General features: G+C 40.3%; 1 long non-coding RNA gene across 1 annotated transcript; it reads left to right on the top strand.

Moving 5' to 3' along the window:
• The first annotated feature begins 564 nt into the window (after positions 1 to 564).
• On the top strand, positions 565 to 2,529 carry LOC118493110. Its single transcript, XR_004895064.1, has 4 exons — positions 565 to 656; positions 761 to 916; positions 1,557 to 1,650; positions 1,758 to 2,529. It is a non-coding gene; the product is annotated as an uncharacterized LOC118493110 (long non-coding RNA).
• Positions 2,530 to 10,175: the final 7,646 nt, after the last annotated feature.

The raw sequence follows: 10,175 nt of genomic DNA, 5'->3' as shown, positions 1-10,175 counted from the left end.
CTGAACATGTTACCCAGCGTTCACAGCGTTGGCCTACTGAATTTCCAGTACCTCGCTTTGCCTATGACACAGAGCTTGTGCTTGTCTCAGGAGATGAAGCTTTCAAGAAGGAGGGAATTCAACTCAACTTTACCACAATCCTCCCCGACATCCTTGAAAAACTGGCTGAAAGCATCTTTCTGTATGTTGCATATCCAACAACTTCACAGTTGTCTGATGTTGCTGAGGCGCTGATTCAGAAGCATCCTTGCCTTAAAGAACCTGGATCATATAATGGATGCTACGGATGGATACAAAGACTGAAATATAAAATGGGCAACTACAGATCTAAATTGAGAGGGCTTGGATGCCCTGAGCTCGATGTGAACTCTCTCAAAAAGAAGCGAGCACATGAGAAAGCACCGGCAAAGAATATCAAAAAGCCACGAAAGGCCGAGGTGAACTATTTACCCCCTCATCCAAAAGGAGAAACTGAAGAAAGTTTGGAACATGAAAGATTGGAGCTCCTTGATGAAGTAAAGAAAAGGAATAACTGTCAGACCATCAGTGAAAAAATGGAGAAGACATTCTCCATTCGCAGGCAGGAGGTTGTGAATGAAGCACCACCAGTCACTGACCTAAAAGATTGATGGCCTGCTCTTTTTGATGCAGCTCAGGTAAATATTTTTTCATAAAATGGTTCACAGTACGTGCTATTTTAGGGTCATTTTTTTACATTAACAAATAGTGCTTTTGTCATTTGTGTTTTATATTTCTACAGATAAATGAAGAATTCAGGAGGATCACCACTATTAACCTGGAGCCAACGTTCATGGCAAAACTGGACCAGTACACCCCGAAAATAATGTCCATGGTGTCCTTAAGAGGAGGGGCTTCAAAAATGAAGATTCAGTGCATAAGAAACATGCTGCTAGAGGTATGTAATATAGTTAATTTAAAATAGTTTTTTTGTAGGTGATGTTGGGTTAATTGATCTTGATTTAAACATTATCTTTTTGTATGGGTCCGTGGAGAGTGAATATTGGACTTTTTAAAAAATTTGACAGGTGGCCAGAAACACATTTTCACATGAAAACTAACAGTGATCCTTGTCTGCTGGATGTATTAAAAAGCAGCTGTTTGCAACCCAAACACCTGCTAAGGGAATAATATATCTCTGCTCTGAAGTTGCTGAGAAAAAAAAATCAATTACAACCAAAACTATATGAATAGTGAAAGGGAACAAGACAGGCATCGTAAATGTAATAACAAAGTTGAATTCAAAAGCCTTAAAATGTTAATCATTGGTCATCATTCAACACTTGCATCAGTACAACAGAGCAAGGAAACATAATAATGTATAATTATTAATATAAAACATAACAGATTTAATATTTATAAGGCTTTTTTTAAATGATCAATTCATTATTTGATTTTAATTAAAAACAATACAGATTGGTAATTTGTACAGTCCAAGTCTTATAAACCTCAATCTTTGGTCTTTTTTCCTGGGGATGTAATTATTAAAAACCCAAATTCTTAGAGGAGCAGTTTAGCATATTTTTTCTTATTCACAGGATGAGTCTGTGGGAAAAAAGGAGAGAGGTTGCTATCCGTGGTTTAATGGTGTATCCCAGAGAAAAGGAGGAGGATCTCTTCAAAGAGCAGTTGGTTGGTAAATCAGACACTTAAGTTCAGACACACTGTACTTTGTGTTACTCTTGATTTTAAATATGATGACTAAAATGCTGCCATTGATTCTGACCTACTTATGCCAGGATGGTGGGGATATTGTCAAAGAAGTGATGAAGATTGTCATATCCAGAGGTGCCACCATGTCTGTTCCAACCAGCGCGAGGATCTTCATTGAGGGAACAGAAGTTCTGCAAGACCTGGACGTACCCAGAGCCTGTGCCTTGCTAGTGGGGCTGATATACGGACTCAACCTCAGCTACCCAAAAGAACTGAAAAATACTTTTGAGGTATTTCAAAAGATATTCCAGCTGGATGGGCTGAAAGCCAGTCCGAAGGTAATGTCTTTAAAAAGTAAACTGCTGTGCTAAAAATGTGAAGAATTAGACTGTCCTCAAATTCAACAGGATATGTTGCACTGTTATGTTTGTAAAGTTTTGTTGTGCAAGAAACAGCACCTGTACTGTTGACAGTCGACACTTCATTAGGTACACCTACTTAGAATGCTTAGTGTTCTTGCCAGTTTTTTGGAAGTGTTAATATGTATCAGACACTATTTACAAAGTCCCTTGGAAAACATGCCTCTATATTCGCCATGAAAATACATGTAGCCGTTTGATATGTTTTTTCCAACACCAGCATCATTTAATTTATGTATTCTTTTTCACATGGTGCTTTTTATTATTGTATTCGTTAACATGCACAGAGAATGAAGCACTGGATTGAGGGGATTGGTCCTCCAAAATATTTTGGAGTATTTGACTTTGAAGCTCCCATACATTAATTTTGATTAAAGGGGAACTTTGGTATTTTTCAACCTGGGCCCTATTTCCCTGTGTGTGTGTGTGTGTGTGTGTGTGTGTGTGTGTGTGTGTGTGTGTGTGTGTGTGCCAGACTGATGGGGAGAAGAATATATTTAATTGGTGCAGTATTGACGGAGAGCGCGTCAACTGGCAGCCGCAAAACGAGCTAAAACGTAGTTCTTAGGAGATTTGGTTTTACACAGCCGAAACAAGTGAAGGGTAAGGGAAATGCTTAACCACCTGAGCCTGTCAGAGGGAAAAAGAGCACTATTTCTGAACACACTTTGACGGTGCGCATTTTTCTCTTAGAACTACGTTTTTGCTCATTTTGTGGCCATCGGCTGATGCGCTCTCCCTCAATACTGGACTAATTAAAGATATTCTTCTCCCCATCAGTCTGGTACACACACGCATGGGGAAATAGGGCCCAGGTTGAAAAATACTGAAGTTCCCCGTTAAAACTGATTTGGGTGTGAATTTATTTATTTATTTATTTGTCTAAGTAGGCATGTTTACTTTGTTTAAGTTATAAAATAGTACTATAATAATATAGTTCATAAATTTACCTTGCTTTTACAATAAAAGTTTTGATCATTAAAAAGGAATTGCTATGTGTATTTTATTCTGGCTAAATTGAATTAAGTTAATAACACAAAATTAAGGTAACAATTTGCATGGACATTTCTGAGTAGAATGGAAGTAAAATAAATAAGTTAAAATAGCCTAAATTAAGTAATTTGACAACTTAATATTACCTAAACGTTTTCATGAAATTTAAGTAGATTTACTTTAATTAAGCTTGTTAGTCATGTTGGTTACCATTGGGTACCATATTCTGTGTGTTTACCATTGCACATTTTCCTTCTGCTCAATAGCTTTATCCCAACAAAACCGCACAGTTGAATTTCAGCCTGCATGCACGTTTTACCGCCTAAACAGAGCAGCTTATATTGATTATAGAGAGCAACAAGTTAGCAGACTGCCATCCGCAGAGTCTGGATGGATGGATGGATGGATTGCTGTGTCTGCTCAGCTGCTGTGCTGGCTTGATGGTGTTTAAAGCCCCCAACTAAGCTTTCAAGGCACTGCTGCGACCGTCGTCTTCAACCATAACCATTGCCTAATCCTAGTGCACTCCAGGCAGCGCTGCCTGGAAATCGACGTTGGGGGCTTCAAACACCAAACTCTGTGTGGTGTGAAGCGTCTGCCCTCAGGATTGTCGGTAAACTATTTTTTTTCTTTTTACTTTGACAAATTGTCAAGTTTCCAATTGACTGAATATATGTTATTGTTACATTATGTTGTTAATACATGTTTTAAATTTGACAATGTAATGTGGTACGTTGCGAACAAAGGTCAGATATTATATTACATACAAGTCTAGTCTAAAAATGGCATAGCAACCTGTGCTTTAAAAAAAAAAATCGAGAATCGAATCGTGACCTTAGAATTGAAAATTTGGAGAATCGTGACACCGCTAGTAAGTTTTAGTATTGTTTTAACTAGCTTTGGTTGATTATTTCTGATACATGCTTAATTTGTTCAAATGTTGGTAAATAAACATGCAAATAATAGTATCCAGGTGGATAGGTCAGTCAATATAAATAAAGCTTGAATAAACAAGTGACCAGCGCTCTGTGCAGCAGTAGGGTAAATGGGCATTAAACTGTATAAACAACACAGTCTCACGGCAGTTAGTGTAAATGTCACGTTATTTTTAATGTATTGATACGTGTTCACAGGGACGTTTTTCTCGTTTTTTACGTGTAAATGTCATGTTATTTTCTCGGGGAAAGTACGCCAGGAGACGGCCGAAAATGATGCTCCATAAGCTGGGAGGCGGCCGTGAGGTGGCCCGGTGGGGACGTGCCACAATGATGGCCGGGAGACGGCCGAAAATGACGCTCCATAAGCCGGGAGGCGGCCCGCTGGGGACGCGCCACAATAACGGGATGGCGGAGGTTGGGTTTAGGAGAAACCCTATGGGGAAAGGGCGCCTTACACGCCGGGAGACGGCCGCGGGGGACGCGCCACAATAACGCGCGGGACAAAACGCCACGCGATCCCCGGGAAACAAAACGCCACGATCCCCGGGACGCCATCCCCGGGAAACAAAGCGCCACACGCGGGACACGATCCCTGCTCGCAAGAAGATACACTATTCACTCAGTGCACATTATGGCCTGGAGAAATATTAAAGAGCTCATATTATGCTCATTTCCAGGTTAATAATTGTATTTAGAGGTTATATCAGAATAGGTTTGCATGGTTTAATTTTCAAAACCATATTTTTATTGTACTGCACATTGCCGCAGCTCCTCTTTTCACCGTGTGTTGAGCTCTCTGTTTTAGCTACAGAGTGAGGCATCTCACTTCTGTTCCATCTTTGTTGGGAGTCGCACATGCGCAGTACCTAGGTAAGGACTACTAGCCAGTCAGAAGCAGAGTATGAGGGCGTGCCCTGACAGTACCTAGGTAAGGACTGTTCATGAACTGCACCAAACAGCTCTATTGTAGTCCAGCCTTTACTTCAGAGACAAACAAGCATCACTTTGTAACACGTTATTATGCTCACCTAGCTCATACCTGCAAACTCAGAAGGCTGAAAAAGGTGACACATCAAAATGTAATAACAATAACTTATTTCACCAGTAAATTCCTGTGAAACGACAAAAACAACCACTGGATGGAAAAGGGTATTTTACAACAACTTTGAATGCAGCACGAGACTGGCGAGGCGAATTTGAAGTGAACGCAACATCTGTGTTGTTTTTCAGACAATGGCAGCTATAGACTGTTGTTGGAATCCTCCAGTGAAATACAGACACACTTACACCGTTTACTGTCAGCATTTAACCGTGTTTACTCCAGCTGCTAGCTAACGGTTGGCTAACGTTAGCTGCTGTCAGGTGTAGTGTTGACTAGCGTCCCATGCGGCGATGTTTCAGTTGCCTCTAACGTCCGTTTTCGGATCATCAGAGAGAGGCGCAGGCATTTAAGTGGCACCTGAATAAGGCACCGAAATCCATGTTGCTGTTTGGTCTGGTAGATAACAGTCATTAAGGCACTGGTGCCGTATTAGCACTCGGGCACCCCCCCCCCCAAAATAAAAACTCTTCAGATCTACACGATTCACGTGGATGACATTTTCCCATTCAAAACGGCGATTTTCGCAGAATAGAGACTAGTTTGCAGGTATGCTAGCTGCTAACATGGCACGCCCTCATAATCTGCTTCTGACTAGTGTTTTCTGTTGGAGATGGTAACGCCGTTTGGAGGGGGACTTTGGGCTTTTTCACTTTGTAAACCTATAACATGCACAAAAAAAAGATATATAACAATAAAGGAAAGGGAAAAAGCAAAAAAAGCATATGAGCACTTTAATGACAAGACAGGTGGGGGAAAGCAGCAGCTAAACAGGAGTAAACTGAAATACCTAGAGCAGAGTATTCATTTCTGCACGATGTATTGATGGATTGCAGACACAAAAGTATTACAAGCTTGAGCATTTTCTGCCAATATGTGTTTGTGTTATACTCTGTGTAAGAGAAATGCTAATTACTCACATGTGACACGTCAAACAAGGCAGGCCACCTCTCCTTGATCTCTTTGATGCTCAAATGAAGACTGACGACATCATGTCTTCTATGCACAAATGTCTTTCTTCTTCAATTCAGACAGAATATGTAGCCGCTGTTTCTCTTGGTGTTCAGTGCTTTCTCCTGAAGGATAGTGTGGAAGATCAATCACTTCTCCTTTCCATGCTTTTTTGACATTTTGTGCTGGTTTCCTCTCACCAGGCTGTTTGTTTTTGAGAGAGTTGCATGTAACTTCAGGAAATCCAAGATTTCTGAGCTTCGACCTGTAATTTCCCATCTTGTATTTTAGGCTATACATCCATCCGATCCAACCATTGCGGCTCCCAAGTTCAGTCAGACATGGATGTTTTTTGACTAAGGCTTCTGCAACCTGTCCAACCTGAAGGCCTGTGGCTGTGTGACAGTATATCTGCAGAACTACAAGACAACTATGATGATGAACTCAAACTGGAGGTGTTGCAACAATTGTCACAACTAGGCACATTTTCAGTCTCATTGTCCCCTTATGCTTAACATCTTTCGTAGAATGAAGTGTAAAGTAATCACCAAAGTCTTCATCAAGGTAATGCAGGGTAAATTCCTCATCAAGTTTGAATGTGAATCCAATTGATCCACTGTGTCTGGCATCCCTGAGGGCAGTGTGAGCTTCTCACTATGGTGATCTATAATCACCTTCACAACAACAGGGTCCATCTGTATGAAATAAATCACAACTGGAAATCAGAGTAGGAGTAAGACACTTAGGCGTTTCTCTTTTTCACCTAATATTGGACAATAATGTGTCTTTTTAAAATGACCATGCGTTTGCCTCCCACACAATATGCTGCAAAGGGTTATGTATCACTAAGTTGCTGTATCTGCAGCAGGGTCACTTTCCCAGAGTGCTCCAAATCTAGAAATAAAATAGGCCATCATCATTTGGTGCTTTGAGGCGAGAGATAGCAGTACATTTCTGAAGCTGTTTATGTATCTGACAACTCGCTTGAAAAAACTATGTTTCGCCTCAAAGCGCATAGTCCAGACACAAACCAAAGGACCAAAGCATTTTATCATAGCAGGATAATGCTCCAAGAAATGGTGCTTTGGAATTAACTTTTGATCAGGAAAAACTTCCAACACTCTATGGCGATGTTCCGATATTAGAGTATCTAAGTAGCTAATGCTTTCCTCTGTATGAATAGGGGATACTACAAGTTCTGTTAATGTCATGAGAACTTGCCATGCTGGTTCATTGAATGGAATCTTCACACCAATTATGAACGGTAATAATCTAAGTGTCCAATTCTCATGTGCATTCCCACCAATAGATTTGCAAGAAGATACATTTTGTGGTATAGGTTGAGGTTGGTCAGTTTTGTCTGTCCAATTATATGGAAACCTGAGTTATTGACTCATTCAGTTGTAACAGGGTGAAATATTGCTTTTTTATAAATTCGTTAAGACATAATGCCAACTCCAAAGGAATTATTCCTTCAAATAGATCGTGGAGCACGTCTGGTGGGTACCCTGTTACAAAATGGAAATGCTTCAAATTTTCTGTTAAGGTACAAGCTTTCTTGACACCATAACAATGTACCAGAGCAGGGTTTTCCTTTACAGACTGAAGATGTAAAGCATAGTTCTCCTTTGTCCTTGGTGGAAAACCCACTGAATGCACCTCCTTTTGCTGATAGTCTGAATGGTCCCCAATACAAAATCTACATATGTAATGCCCAGTAAAGCTCTCTACAAGGCCACTTAAAGAATGAGCACCAAGATTGTCCGCTACAACACAAAAAACATTTCCTCTGATATTTGTACGAATGGTAGGAAAGAAAATGCCTTCTTCCTCTAGTGTGATGAGATCTTTTAACAGCGGCTCCAAAATGGTTTCGTAGCCAAATTTTTTAACATCATTAGCTTTACAAAGGAGTGCTAAATTAATTGATGTTAATTGTGATCTCAATTCTGATGGCACATGTGCAAGTACCCAATACACCGCTGTCACTTTATGTTTTTTCCACGAGGTTCAAAATCATCCACGTAAAGTATAAGTGAAATCCTTAGCTCTCCATCAGCAAGAAACAAGCAAGCAAGAAATATTTGCCATCATGAAAGGATGAAAACTTTGATGGAGTGCCTGAATGTCTTGTCAGTATCCTACTTGGTTATTTATTAATAGCTGTAAGGTTTGAGAGCTTAGATCGGCCCAAAAAATCAAGCCCGAACCTACCCGAGCCCGAGCACGTTGCGTCGGAGCCCGGCCCGGCCCGACACATTAACTGTAATTATGAGCCCGAGCCCGATTTAAACCCGACACTTTTTTAATACGTGGGCCGTTACAACTGACGTTCTCAACTACAATTCAGAGTTGTTTGAACTACAGAAATCTGTTTAGAATAACGCAACAAGGACGAAGCCTGTAAACTGCGCTGTTTGTTTATTCAGAACGGAACGGATCGCAAGTGGATCCGAATGAAGAAACGTAAAAAAAAAAGAAACAATGATGAACATATTGTTGTCACTGCCCACGACTTGTTTAAACTGCTTCCATACCTCCGACTTTCCTCCACACTTGCTCAAAGGTAATTCTCCTGTTTTTCTTTTTTTCTTTACATCTTCAAGCTCCATGTTGCACTTAAGATACACAATACAGCCCAGCAGGCCCGGTGTGATGCGTGCGAGAGGAGGAGCAGCATGAAGTGCTGCATTTTGTAACTGCAGCCTAAATTTTGTACACATTTGTTACTTTTATATATCTTATATATACATATTTATAATATTTCTGATTATGGCATAGCTTTCTCCCCACCCAATTAGGCTAAATAGGTAATGGATAAAAAAAAAAAAAAATGCTTGATCAAGGGTCCGGCCCGAGGATAGTGGCGGAAATAACGGCTCGAGCCTGGCCCAAGGTCGTGTCGGGCTCGGGTCGAACTCGGGCTTGGGCCGAGAATCTAAACTCTTAAGGTACATACTGAAAGGTGCAGTTGTCAGATGGATCCAATCTATATTCAACCGGCTCAATAACTTGAAAGTTGTCTTTAAAAAACTTCCCCCTCTTATATTTTGAAAAAAAAGGACCATCAGAACCAAGAGCTGTACTTAGAGGATTGCAGAGACACAATTTTTCAACTAAATCCCTGACAACCTTTTCATCAACAGTGCAGTTATTTTGTGTCAAAATGTCTCTCACTAAATTTGGAATATACTGAGATGATGATGTGCAGATAAACTGAAGCTGTTCCACCAAGTCATCTATGGATTTACCAGAGACATTATAAATGCTTTCTAACTTAAGCAAGAGAGAACCAATAACTTTCACAAACACGCTTTCAGTTTCACAATCCAAATCTACAGCAGCATCCAACTCCACATCATCAACGGATTCCAGTAATGCAAACTGTCTGTCATGCGGTTGAACACTGGTAGAAATCGGAAGTTTTACAATAACATCAGCTTTTAAGTCCTTACACAAGCAGTATGGGTGCTTTCGGCTTTTATGTGTAGCATAAGTCCCATATATGTTAGTTTTGAACTTACAACCATCAAACACACACTCTATTGTTTCTAGTCTTTTCAGATGAGAGTTAATGTGTTGAAAATAATCCTTGGTATTCGGAAAACATAAGTCACAAATTTTACATTTAAAAGCTTTGACCTCTTGCTGATTTTCAGTTTCCACTGATTTGTGAGCTCTATTCAAGTGTGTACGTACGCCGCCCCAAGTTTTAAAAGAACATGGACAGTTCAAATGAATACAAGGAAGATAATGTCCACGACCTAAATGTCTGTGTTTCAGTCGGTAGTGTTTAATAAGTCCTCCCTTTGATGATGCGACAAATGTACAGAGCTTACACTGCCATCCCATGAGCTGTTACCTTAAAGAGGAATAAAAACCGGGGAGCCTCGGTGGCTAGTGGATAGTGTCCTGTGAGGCTCAGTCCTTTCCACTGTGACCTAAGTTTGAATATGGCCTGCTGTCCTTTGTTGGTGTCCTCCCCTCTTTCTCACACATTCCTGTCCCGTCTCTGTCAAGTTAAGCATATGTCGAAAAAAAAAGAGATACAAACCTTTTATTGCCATAAAAGTTGATAGACTAAAGACAAGTGCACATGGCATG

This window comes from Sander lucioperca, chromosome 14, assembly GCF_008315115.2.
Source record: "Sander lucioperca isolate FBNREF2018 chromosome 14, SLUC_FBN_1.2, whole genome shotgun sequence".
Lineage (NCBI taxonomy): Eukaryota > Metazoa > Chordata > Actinopteri > Perciformes > Percidae > Sander > Sander lucioperca.
This window is presented reverse-complemented; position numbering and strand designations above follow the sequence as displayed.